A 12,665-nucleotide genomic window follows, 5' to 3' on the forward strand; every position below is an offset into this window, starting at 1 on the left:
CTCTTCCATTTGCAGTGGGATATTGCATTATGCCTCTATTTGAGATATGTGAACAGTAATCTCACTTCCATGCACCTTGGCATGCCTCACTGGAGACCACTCAAAATCTTACTTTAAAAGCCAAACAAACAAAACCAAGGCAAACAACACAAGCTGTGTTCACAGCTTTGCTTTAAAATATCATCAGTGTATCTTTACCAAGGACCCAGTTTTACCAGCCTCTTCTTTGTAGAATTCTCATCTCTGGTTATTTGATAAAGGCTAATTTTGTTAGGTTGCTTTGCCTTTGTTTAGCTTATTTTTTATTTTTTATTTTTTTTTTTGTCCTAGAATTCTTAACCTTTCCATACTTTCAGTGTATTTTTATATTATTGCAGAAATTCCCCTTCCTTCTCCTGTGGCTAGCAGGAAGCCAGCAGGATACCAATACTGCTTACTCACGGAAATTAAAAACAAAACAATAGGTAAGAAAAATAAAGAAAAAGAACAAGCAAGAGGCACTATCTTTTCTGTTAAGCTTAATGTGTTGTGCATTGGTTATTTAATATATTGGAGCTTAAAGTATTGAAACATCCCTGAGAGAGTTTCTGCAGAATTTGGCTCCTGGTTATTTCAGTTTCTGCAACCGGAAATGTGATGTTCCTGAAACTAGAAACTGAAACTAGTCCTGTCTGTGTGTCCATAATATGTGTAAAAAAAGCAGCAAGCTAGCAAGTGTAGCCTTGCATCCCAGTCCATATTCAAGGTGTGATAGTTGATATGGAGATGTGGTCTGTTTATTAACTCATTTTTCTCATCCCACCTGCAGATGCTGGAACTTATGGGACTCACCAGGCGGGCACAGGTGACATCAGGTTGTCTGGATGTATAACTTCATTGTACCCTCAAAGTGTGAGGTCTCTCTCCTGTCAAGTCTTTCTTGAGGTGCTTGAACTACCGTGCACTCCTACTCCCATGCAGGACTGCAGTGTGTGTCAGGGGAGCACTTTCCTTTGAGTGCACCAGCCCAGAGAAGAGCATCACCAACTCCTCACTACCCTGCTTGTGCTGTTCAAAATGACCCCAGTATAAAGGGAAAGGGGAAAGTATGCTTCCATCTTTTCTCTTTCTCCTAGCAGTGGTAATGATATGAATATATAATCAAATTGTCTATTTCCACTTGAATCAGAATGTAGCTCCTTATGGGCATTTACTTAAAACATTCTTTTAATGCAATTACTTAATTTGCATTTCTGTAACTTCTAACCCACCCCTCCTTCACAAACATTGATTTCAAGATCTCAGTCTCATATTTGCTTCCTAAGTTGTGTATCTCTTATTTTCTTAATTCTATACTCTAAAGTTCATCAGCACCATGGACGTATGGTCAGAGACTTGTATCTAATTCAACTCTAGACAATGGGATAAATAGACTTATCCATTTGCCACTGACACGTGTGTGAAAAACAGCCCATAACATGATTGAACTCCATTGATTTTTCATAAAAGTTTAATAAGATGATACAGGTCAAAAGCATTGCAAAATTTGCAATAAATTCCTGCGGTGATCTGAACAAGACTTAGTGGGGAGAGCTGATACCATAGGATTTTAAATACGTGTTGAATTATACAGAGGGTAATGAGGACTCGAAACTTGTTTGTTAATAATTTTGAACATTAGACTTCAGGTGATGAGATTTATAACATGGCATGGCCCTCCTTGTTTATGTTTTGGTTTTATTAACCGGTGATTTGCACATAACTGCTTTAGTAGGCAGCAGATCTCAAAATAATCCTTCAATCGCTCCCCCAAAAAGGAAACCTCAGATCCACATGTGAGTGAACAGTTTATTTTTTGCCCATTTTCCTCTGAAATAGTTGGCAAACATTACATGAATGCCTTCAAATTAGGTGAGGCTCCAGCTGTGCTACAGTTTTTAACCAAGGCCACGGCACTGTCTGATCCCTGAGCTGCTTGCAGTGCAAGTTAGATGATGTTTAAAAATCATCTGGGCAAAATGCAGCCTGTGGTACACCAGTTACAGATGCTCTATGGGCTTAATATACAGAAAACACCTCTGCATAAAGCATCAGCAGCTTCTCCAAGTGCTTGGAGTTTGTCCCTACGTCCCATCTCCTCCTCTGTGCTGCTCTGGGAGCTCTGACCACCAGTGGGGAGGCCTTCTGTGACACATCGCTGCTGCCATGCTCGTGGCTGCAGGCCAGAGCTGTGGGCTGAAGACTGCGGGCTGAGAAGTTGTCCCTTAGGACATGAATTTTTAACGAGCAGCAAAACCTTTTTATGGCTTAACTTTGTTCCCTGGGCTCGCAGACTGCAGAGGAACAGGATGTTTATTGTATGTATGAAGGCTGTTCCCACTGAAGAGGGGCTATGCGTAGGGTGGTCACAGCTCCCTTCTGGGGCTGCAGCACCATACCTTGCAATGGCGGTGTGGTGGTGCAGGTCCTGAGGACTTGCAGTGCGAATGGGGGTTACACCTGGGAATTCTGTGCCTGGCTGTCCTTATTTCTCTTTTCAGCAGCAGGAGGCATATTCTGCTTTTCTCCCATGCTTAATACTTGCCTCTTCCCAGTGCTGGCAGGTGTGTTGTCTCTTTTTGGTCTCCACACTGAACTCCACAGAACTCAGTGCAGCTCTGCTCAGGAGGAGGGAACAGCACAAGGATTCAAAACCTGGGTTTGGTCCTTGACTCTGAAGTACCCCAGGGCTCATTCATTCCCTTTGCCTCTCTTTATCTCCAGCAATGGTTTAGGTGCTGTTATTTTCTAATTAGTATCTCATAATTAAAATATGTTTTCATGTGATTTCAATTTGTCCTGTATGTATGTCAGGCTCTAGATCTTTGCGCAGTGTCTGTTGCTACTAAGACCCTGTAATTTGTTAGTACTTGAGCAGCTGATCTGTTCTACATTTTCTTCATGCAGATGAGTCTTGATGATGTTTCCATTAGTATTTATTCTGATAGAGTCTTTATGTTAGCGGGTTTCAAAACTCCTCATCCTGGAGAGAGTGATACTTCAGCTATGTCAGCAAGCCACAGTGGCTCACAGAGCTAAAAGCACCTTCTGAGCTGTGCGTGGTCCCAGGAAAAGGGTATGGAGGACAGGACTCTGTTGCCCACTGCTGGGTGGACAGTGGAGGTCTTGGCTGCTGCCTTCTCTCTTTGCTCCAGCACTGCTCTCAGGTACAGCTGGAAGGGCAGGGTCCCATGGACCACACAGCCTTGTGATGCGTGTTGAATAATGGACTAAGTAGGAAATGAAAATAGTTAATTTCTGTTCTGCACTCCCAAAATTACTCCATAGCTTTCCCCAAAATCACTCAGGTTGGATAGGTTTTGTTCTCTCCACCCACCCTGCTACCTGTTAAGGGGGGGTTCACCTAAAAGAAAAGTTTTGGGGACCTACAGGGGAGAAGGACTGTATGTATGCAAAGCACTGGGTTTTTTCAGGTCTGTTTTACAGCAGTTGATTTTATACATAAGCAAAGTTATTTTTATGAGGCCTTTCCCACCCTTTGAAAATTGAGCACCCCTTTTTGAGGTTTTTTGGGATACATTTTTCTCATGAATCTCTCATTCTGCTAATGTGTGTTATTTTTTTCCTTCTCTGCAAAGACTTGTGATTTTCAAATGTGTGTGAGTACCATTTATCCCCCCTCCAGTAATATTATGACTAATGTTTTATGCTTCTGAAGAATTCAGCACTGTGGGAAAACATAGAATGCTGTGTACCAAAGAAACATAAGAATATTGATGTATTCAAATGAAGGGAAATAAAAATTGAAGCCAGACTCACATTTGCCTTAAATTATTAGAATGTGTACAAGTGTAATTTAATAGAGAATAACTTAGCTGTAGCCTAGTAATGGCATGTTTTATTCTGCGTGCAAACAATAAGAAATGTGTTTTTTTCTTCAGAAATAGAGTTGATCTGTTAGGCAGGGAAAACAGTGTCTCTTAAAGGTTATATTATACCATTGGAAAATAGTAATGTAGGGAATCTTAGAGATAAGACTACAAAAAACCAGCTGACATTCATAAAATTGGCTTATGTATAAATGAATGTCTTTATAGGGGTTGAGTGTTTCTGTCTTTAGGCAGTGATTCAAGGGATGAGCTCTGAACCTGGGATGCAGTTAACCCCAAAGACTCAGGAAACTGTAAACACTGATTTCTGTTGGAAGCCTTTGTGTGTAAGGCTCTGTAGCCCCAAAGAGCAATCAAGTGGCTTTCATTAATCTTATGTCTTTATTTACCATGTAATTTGCACAGTTGTTTGCCAGGGTGTGGGGCACTAGGCCGTGGAGTCACGGGCACCTTTCCTTGTTCAGCCCTTGTGTGGAATCCCCTCCTGCCCCCAGTCTTTGAGACAGCTCTTGGGCTTCTGCTATGCTGCCTCCTGTGACAGTCTGGATGCCTTGAAGGCCCATTGGGAGAGGAAAAAAAAGTTTTGTTTGTCCCTCAAAATAGAGGGAAGCAAATATCAAAATACCTGAAAGCTTGGAAGACCTTGTCTGAAACATCAGATACAGTGCTCACCATTACTGACGCTTCTAAGGGCTCTAGTTCATGCTCTAGTTTCTGCTTTTGTTATGCTAGAGGAGTGACATCAACGGAGAACCATGGGTCTGAAATGTTCCGTTGTTGATACTGCTTGGGTTTAGGTTTTCTGACAGATTTCTGAGGAAGGCACTTTCCCCTCAGTTTATTTTTGTTTGGGAGGAGTCTTTTATTTCTGTGTTGAGGTTTTTGGTTCGTTTGCTTTTCTTTTCTGTTTGTTTCCAGATGATAATTTTGTTTTCTCCTTTCTGCCTTTATTTTACAGCCAGTAACTTATTTTAGCTTTTGTGCTCTCTCTTCTGTTATGTTCCAGTGTGTCTTCTGGTTTTGACTTTAGAACGTATGCAAAATATCCCTTCCTAAGTCACGCATGCATGCATAACTGATTTCCTTTGTAGACATACAAAGACTCATTGGTCAGGCTGGTTTTGGTGTGGTTTTGGCAATCACGCAAGAAAACGTCTAGAGGAAACCTACATATCATGTATGAACAGTGGAATGCAGATTATGCAAATAATTTCTTTTATGTCAAAGGAATTAGATTGATTTATTTGTCCAAGCATTGCCTGTGATTGGTGTTACTGTCTGTGCTGACTGAAGTCTTATAATATCATGGAAAGACATGTGATACAGATGATCAGTTAAAGTTTATCCTAAGGGAACCGGAACAGGGTGTAAGACCTCTCTTCTTAAGACAGGTCTTTTCCTCTGTCCTTCTGCAAATAATCTTTGTAGTAATTTAACATACAGCTCACTAGTATGAGTCTATGTTCTATATTGCTGTCATGAAATGAGTATGCTGCGATGTATTAAACTAATATATCATAAGCTTTGATGATGTATTAATGTAATACATCATTAAGGTGACATTGCTCTTACGCTGCATTACTCCAAACGTTACCAAGTGGTTGGATTAGGACACAAGCATCTGTGTGTATGAAGTAGTGTTTCTATACATAAAACTACAGTGAAACTTCAAATCTTGCATGTGCAAGAACAAATTAGGAAGATCTGAACACCAGGGGCTTCTGAAGAGAGGGTTGAGCTAGGTGGCTGAGATCAGAGCTGTGTGCTTGCAAAACCTCTGTCTGAATGTACAGCAAATATGGGAAGGGGAGGAGAAACTATAGAAACCAATGGCAAGTTTTCATTCTCTTTCAAAGAATAGCATTATATGTGCTATTTTACATGAATGAGTTCAGCATTTTTCCCAAATGTCTTGACATGATTTTTTTTTTCAGGATACTTTTTGCAGTTTTCCCTATATCTTGCAATTTGCTGTCATATTTTCTGGGAAAATTAGGCTGAACAGGTTTTATGCAGACATAACAGCTTTTTTGCATTGTGTATGTCAGATGTTTCTGGTTTCAAAAAGAAAAGTAGAGTAGGTTCTGGTAAGGAGTGGTTTTCTTTCAGCAAGGTTTGTTTTTACTGCGTTTCCAGATGTACCCAGTTTTGGATGACCTTTGCAGAAGGATTCTCAAGCAAGTTGAAAAATCCCCCTCATCCCGAACTGGAAAATCAGACTGGAACAAAAGGTATTACAAAACATGTTAAACACTGATGATGATGTTAAATATTCATCTCCTTGTTTTCTAACAAAAAGACTTGACATGTTAAGTGTGTATTTATCCTTATGAACTTTCTATTTCTCACCTTCTTTAAATTCCCTATAATATGATGAATGTTACAGATGTTATTGGCTGCATGTATGTCCTTAAATGGACTGTATTTATTGCCTGATTTTGTTGAAAATCCAGCTCACAAATGCTTCAGTCTTACATACTTAATAAATCTAAATATTGGTGTTTGACCATTTTTGCTATTCATGCAGCTGGGTGCAAGGTTTGCCCATTATTGATATATTTGATATGAGAAAATGAACATGAGCCGGCAGTGTGTGCTTGCAGCCCAGAAAGCCAACCGTATCCTGGGCTGCATCAGAAGGAGTGTGACCAGCAGGTCGAAGGAGGTGATCCTGCCCCTCTACTCTGCTCTCGTGAGACCTCACCTGGAGTATTGTGTGCAGTTTTGGTGTCCTCAACATAAAAAGGACATGGAACTGTTGGAACAAGTCCTGAGGAGGCCACGAGGATGATCAGGGGACTGGAGCACCTCCCGTATGAAAATAAGCTGAGGAAGTTGGGGCTGTTCAGCCTGGGGAAGGGAAGGCTGCGTGGAGACCTCTTAGCAGCCTTCCAGTACCTGAAGGGGGCCTATAGGGATGCTGGGGAGGGACTCTTCATTAGGGACTGTAGTGACAGGACAAGGGGTAACGGGTTAAAACTTAAGCAGGGGAAGTTTAGATTGGATACAAGGAGGAAGTTCTTTCCTGTTAGGGTGGTGAGGCACTGGAACGGGTTGCCCGTGGAGGTTGTGAATGCTCCATCCCTGGTGGTGTTCAAGGCCAGGTTGGACAAAGCCTTGGGTGAGATGGTTTGGTGTGAGGTGTCCCTGCCCATGGCAGGGGGGTTGGAACTAGATGATCTTGAGGTCCTTTCCAATCCTAACTATTCTATGATTCTATTTTTTCCTCTATAATATTTAAAAACAGAAGGATGCAAAGGCACATGTAATATACCATTCTTTGCTGAACCCACTGAAAGGAAAGTTCCGGAGCATTTCCAGGTACTGAAAAACAACCTTCCCAGTATAAATTGCTCTTTTGTTCTTCATGATGAGAGGCGTAAACTATTGAGTATAAAAAGCTGTATTTCTCTGGTTTCACCCCGAGAAATATTTGCACAAATTTACCCAGTTTTTTACATCACAGTTATCTTGACCACTAGATGGCATTGATATTGTTAGTGTAAGCGGGGGGAGACGGAGGATGCTCAAACCTTCTACTTTCAGTGGCCCCCATCTTCCTTCTTTCTATTCCAGATGCCCAGCAGTACCCAGAGTTGAGACCATACCTTGGCTTTGCATAACATTTTTGTCTTATTTATGAAAGCCTTGATGGAGAGCTTAAAGAAAAGTTTGGGGAGCTGGTTGTGAGAAGTAATTTCTCTAGGAAAGAAAAGTATGATGAGGAAAGATACGTTAAAAAAAAAAATGGTTCTAATTCTTCGTCATCTGTCACTTTTTTGATAGTTTTGAAATTGATATTCCAGTGGTGTGCTCCAGCTTCAGGACTAGGAAGCTAGCTGGTACGTTGGGCATCACATCCTCCTCCCTTAAGCAGAAAGGGAATTTATACCACAGGCTTCTTTGTGTTTAGTTTGGGAAACAGTGGGAGTCTTCTACTGACCCGTGTAATGCTTGAGAAGCACTTCATTGGGTGAAGGTCCTAGGAAAGGTTTTTGCTGCTGGATTTGTCTGTTACTGATACAGAAGTGCTTAATTTTTAATCAGCTTTTGCTGATTAAAATTAAGGCAGGAGGTGGCATAAGAATGAAAGTAACAGAGCCTGAAAAACTGAGGGGCAATGAAGCAACTGAACTCTTTCGTATGGGTAGTAGCGGAGAAGTATGAGGGCAGTGCTGTGTCCAGCTTGTTATTCCCTTACTAAGCATTAACCTTTTCAAACACATGTTTTGGTAGTAGCTAAGTATTCAGGCAGGTCAGGGCTTTGTCATGCTAGTGATAAACATACAGCTTCCTGTCCAATGCATGAAATTTGATATAAACCAAAACACCACAATCACATAGATAACATCAGTGATATTATTAGAGAGCAGTATCTCTCCATTGTAGGCATGCTGTATTTCAACCTCTCTGAACACAAAAACATTCACTGCTAAGGCAAGGTGATAGAAAAACTCATAGAAATGGTTTGATATTGCATGTTGCTTCTTCACTCTTAATGTACTGTATCAGCCAGTGCTGGAGTGTGAGCACACTGTTCTCAGTACTTGAAATTCATTACTTTGAGGGGAAAAAAATGTCATAATTGAGCTGTAGGAGCTGTGCTCTGTTGCTTTACCCTTTACTAAAAGATACTCCACCAGTCAGGTCGATCCATTCCATATGGGTGTATTTGAAATGTCAAGTGTCCCTCTGAAATGGAGATTCCTGTCTGAAGAAGTAATAAACGTAAAGCATGTGGGGACCCTCCCCATGGCTTAGTTCATCAGGAAACTCTTGGTAGTGTCAGAGAGGAAAGGAGACTCATTCGTACCTGTGGCTGAGGTCTGAAGGAGAATTTTCTTAGGGGTATATATCCAGACTAGTCTCCTTTCTCCAAGGAAAGTTGGAAGCTGTGTTCCAGGACCCCGTCTCTTCTCCTGCAGCTGGATTTAGTTAGTACATTTTCAACACCTGCTTTTTAAATGTCGTTAACCAACCCATCACCATTCCTTCTGGTTTCACAGGCTTCATGTTTCTAAAACATTTGCTGTGTGGTGACTTCCTTGCCACCCATGGCTCTCGGCTGCAGCTGAGCACAGTCATTCCCTGCACACTGTCCTGACCGGTGCTGGCAAGGACAGCCGGTCCTTTGAGGGGAAGTTTCAGAGCAGAGGAGGTGGGATAGGGGGAAGAGGCCGGTGGCTTCTGTGACTACTTACTTGGAGATGTAGCTGTAGTAATGAAATAGCCAGTCAGCAGCTGCACTGGGGTTTGCACATTGGCCAGCTAATACCCAGTTTTCTAGTGCTTGCTATGCTCCATGTAAAGCTTGAAAATCAAAGCAGAGTGATCTTGCTGGCCGCTGAGCTAGGCTTGAGGGTCTGGGGTGCAGATAGGTGGGGAATGAATAGGACAGAGGTTAGAGGAAGAGTGAGAAGCACAAACTTCTGGTGACTTTATAGGGGATATTATCTCACCTTTGGAAAGAAATTGTATTACTGGTATGTTTCAATGGATTTGTCTGACTCCAAGGTGGCAGTGGATTTGGAGAGTGAATTCTTAAAAATCAGTGAAACTCTCAGCACTGCCATCATTAAAGTACAATGTGGGTCCTGGCAAGTTTTGTAACATAAATGTATTGATGCCTGTGCTGGTTGTAAATGCCAATGTCCTAAGTATTATAGCATCTCTGACAGTGGGAGCATGTGGTCTTACTGAAAATGCCTTAAGTTGTTATGTGTATTACTAGAAACTGCCATGTATCCCTCTTTAAAAAGAGAGGCTGGTTTTGGAAATCAAAAGAGCTAATTTTTTTCATCTATTAGCTTCATAAAGAGTTCCTTGTAACTATAAGCACTGACCCAATGAGCCAAGTACCTCCATCAAACGTTTCACTTAATGATGTCTTTTATTACAGTTCAGCAACGCAATAGACTATCTGCATGATAAGCTAAATGCCTTCAAAAGCTCAGCAGTAAAACTTTCTGCACATCAAGTGCTGTTGAAAATGTCCTCCCGTGACTTGAGTAGGCTTTTTTTTTCTACCTATATATATAGTGTAGTTTAGAAGAAATTACACGGTAGCAAAACACATCACGAGAATCAGTGGCTACAAACCTACAGGTATTAATCAAAGATCAGTGTGCTCAAGAGAGATGTTTTGCGGTGTCTGTGTTACCAAGAACATGTCTGTGCTCAGAACTTCAACAAATACAGAATGAGACGTTTTGTTTGGAGGTGATTGTTCTCTTAAATGCAGCTATACCTGGGTTGCTTTTCTTCTCTCCCCCCCCCCCTTTTTTTTTACTTTTCTTTTTAATGATTCCATGCAATCCTTTTCCCTCCTAGCTTTTGCAGAAAAACACATTTTTGGATTGATTAGCTTCTGGAGTTTACATTTTGCAGTCTGTTAGAGTGACCAGAAACCAGAAACACTATGTTATGTGAATGGGCTGTGGAAAAAAAGTCTTTTGTGCAACAGAGTGAACTGAAAGTACTCAGTCATTTTCAGCTTCTTTCTTTGCTCTAATTGGAGTGAATTCCTTTGCATGTCTGTTGTAGCTTTGTATGGCTTCTCCAAAAACCTTGCCTTTTAACTTTTCTATTCTATCTTATCTGTGCAACAGGTCTGCTAGCTACCTTTTAACAGCTCAGCCTATGAAAGGAGGATGATTTCCATCAGCAATGTATTGTTGGCTGTTCCCAGTCACACATGTGCCATGTATGCACTGTTCATAAACCAAGCTGGGCTGGGACACAGTGATCCTTTTGTAGTTTCTGAGGTATATGGTGCCTACAGGGATGGGGCATGGCAAAGGTCTGACACTCAGATTTTTATTTCTGGAGAAGTTCAGATCCTTAAAATCAGTTTCTTGGAAACGGCCCCACTGAGTTTTATGTTAATAAAAGATGTGTATTTGTCTTCATGTCAGAAATACGAATTGAAAGAGTTTGAAAAACCTTTGAGGGCTGTTACAGCTGTAATTGATGTGTTTTGTCTTGGGTGGAGAATCTGCAAAGTTTATTTCGAGAATATACACTCTTAAGGGCAGGAACTGTTACTCATCTGTGTTTGGAAAGTAGTACCAACACAATCTGGATAACAATAGTACTATAGAAGGCTGAAAGAACAATTAAAAAGTGGAAATAATGACTTAAGGGAGGAGGGAGGAACAGTTCACTTAGCACACTGATGACTGCGTATCATGTGTTTGGGGAAATAAGAGCAGAGAGACTGAGAGTTGTTAGGCTAATACTCTCAGAAGAAACATGTTGAAATCTCTGCTTGTGTTTGAAATGATATCAAATAACTTGAAGAAAAATCCTCTGAAACGGAAAGAGGGAATTTGTCCTCTTTTGTGTTTCTTCCCAGGGGAGCTTGCCTTGTTCTTTGGTTCTTTCTCTTTCCTCTCTTAGTACCTTGGGACAGGGGGAGTCTGTCAATTAAGCACCATCCCCAAAGCCAGGCTTTATTTGTGATTGCTGGAGATCTGCACAAAAGCTGCCTTCTGCCCCTTAAATCCAGCATCGCAAGGCTGCTTCTCTTTAGCAGGCTGGGTGCTCTTGAGGAAGCCAGTCTCCCTCCAGGGTGGATAAACCAGTAACACCTCATGTCCTGATGGCACTTACCAACTATTTCTCATGTTTGTTATGGGTTTTAAGTGTTATTGTGACAAGTAATCATGTTTCTGGAACAGTGCAGGATGTAGGTCAGCCTTGGCTGTGTGTTATAGGTGGGAAGAACAAGGCAGCGCATCCTGGGGATTTTCCAGGATTACAGAGGAGTTTGCGACTGAAAAGAATTAGGGATTCCTGGGTTGTCTGCTCTGGATCTCCAGGAAGCATCTTTAATATAAGCTGTATTACTGATCTGAGCCACAAATGCCTCATGACTAACAGACCTATTGAAATAGAGCACATTTTTTTTTATAGGGATAGAACTTTTTGCTCTTTTATCTGTCTTCTGGAACACGTGTATATGTCTGTACAACTTCTTTTTTTTCCTCAAATAAGTCTTTAAACTCCAAACAAATTATCATTTTCTTCCTGGCTACACTAGTGTGTATTGTATTACTGCTTTCATGAGAAGGCATTAAAACAAAGCAGAACAACTACAAAGTGATTACCAGGAAGAAAACAGGGCTTTTCTAGTGTCCTTGGCCTCGATTTTATCACCTTAAAGTGATCACTTCCTTTCTAGAGCTTTTTTCTTGGTTTGTGTATATTATTTCTCTGTGAAGTTATTCACATGAAATCAGCCTCAGAACAGTGCCAAATTGTAAATTTAACAAATTAGGTGAGAGGCGAGTCTGGGTGAAGCTCATAGCATCAGTGCACGGATCCTTTAATAAATCAATTGTAGTCTAAATATTTGAAAATATCAGTTATTAAAGTTCTGCTGTTTTTTCACAACTCCCATGCTTAATAAGTGGATGGTGATTCTGCATTATTAATTACTTCCAAGTATATTAATTGGGGAAAATAGTCCTAGAGCAGCAGCCTCACTAAACCTACCTCTATCTATTCACAGGCAGGCAACCCCTATACTATCACACACTCAGGCTGTGCAGCAAGCGCCCCTGTTGCCTTGGAGTTGTTGCTCCATCCTGAGCAAAACGTTACTGACACTGTTAATGGTGCTCCGCCAGACTGCCTTGGGATCCTGGCACAACAGGTGAGGTACCAGCCAGTCTTGCTGACAGCAACGAAAGGTGTCTTGGATCTGTCACCTGAGAAAGTACAGTGGGTTTTCTTTTTAGCTTTCTTTTTCCCTGCAGGACTCCCAAGGGGTAAAGTCGGGTCCAAGTTTTATAC

The 12,665-nt window shown here is 41.2% G+C and overlaps 1 long non-coding RNA gene across 1 annotated transcript in view; it reads left to right on the forward strand.

Annotated features, from left to right (window-relative positions):
• Positions 1–382: 382 nt before the first annotated feature.
• The window catches only part of LOC136012267 (uncharacterized), a 35,919-nt gene continuing 23,636 nt past the window's right edge, over positions 383–12,665 (forward strand). Inside the window, exons 1-3 of the long non-coding RNA XR_010611650.1 lie at positions 383–464; positions 809–1,085; positions 6,006–6,100. This is a non-coding gene — a long non-coding RNA (uncharacterized LOC136012267). The remainder of the gene's footprint in view (positions 465–808; positions 1,086–6,005; positions 6,101–12,665) is intronic.

This window comes from Lathamus discolor, chromosome 3 (assembly GCF_037157495.1).
Source record: "Lathamus discolor isolate bLatDis1 chromosome 3, bLatDis1.hap1, whole genome shotgun sequence".
Taxonomy (NCBI): Eukaryota; Metazoa; Chordata; class Aves; order Psittaciformes; family Psittacidae; genus Lathamus; species Lathamus discolor.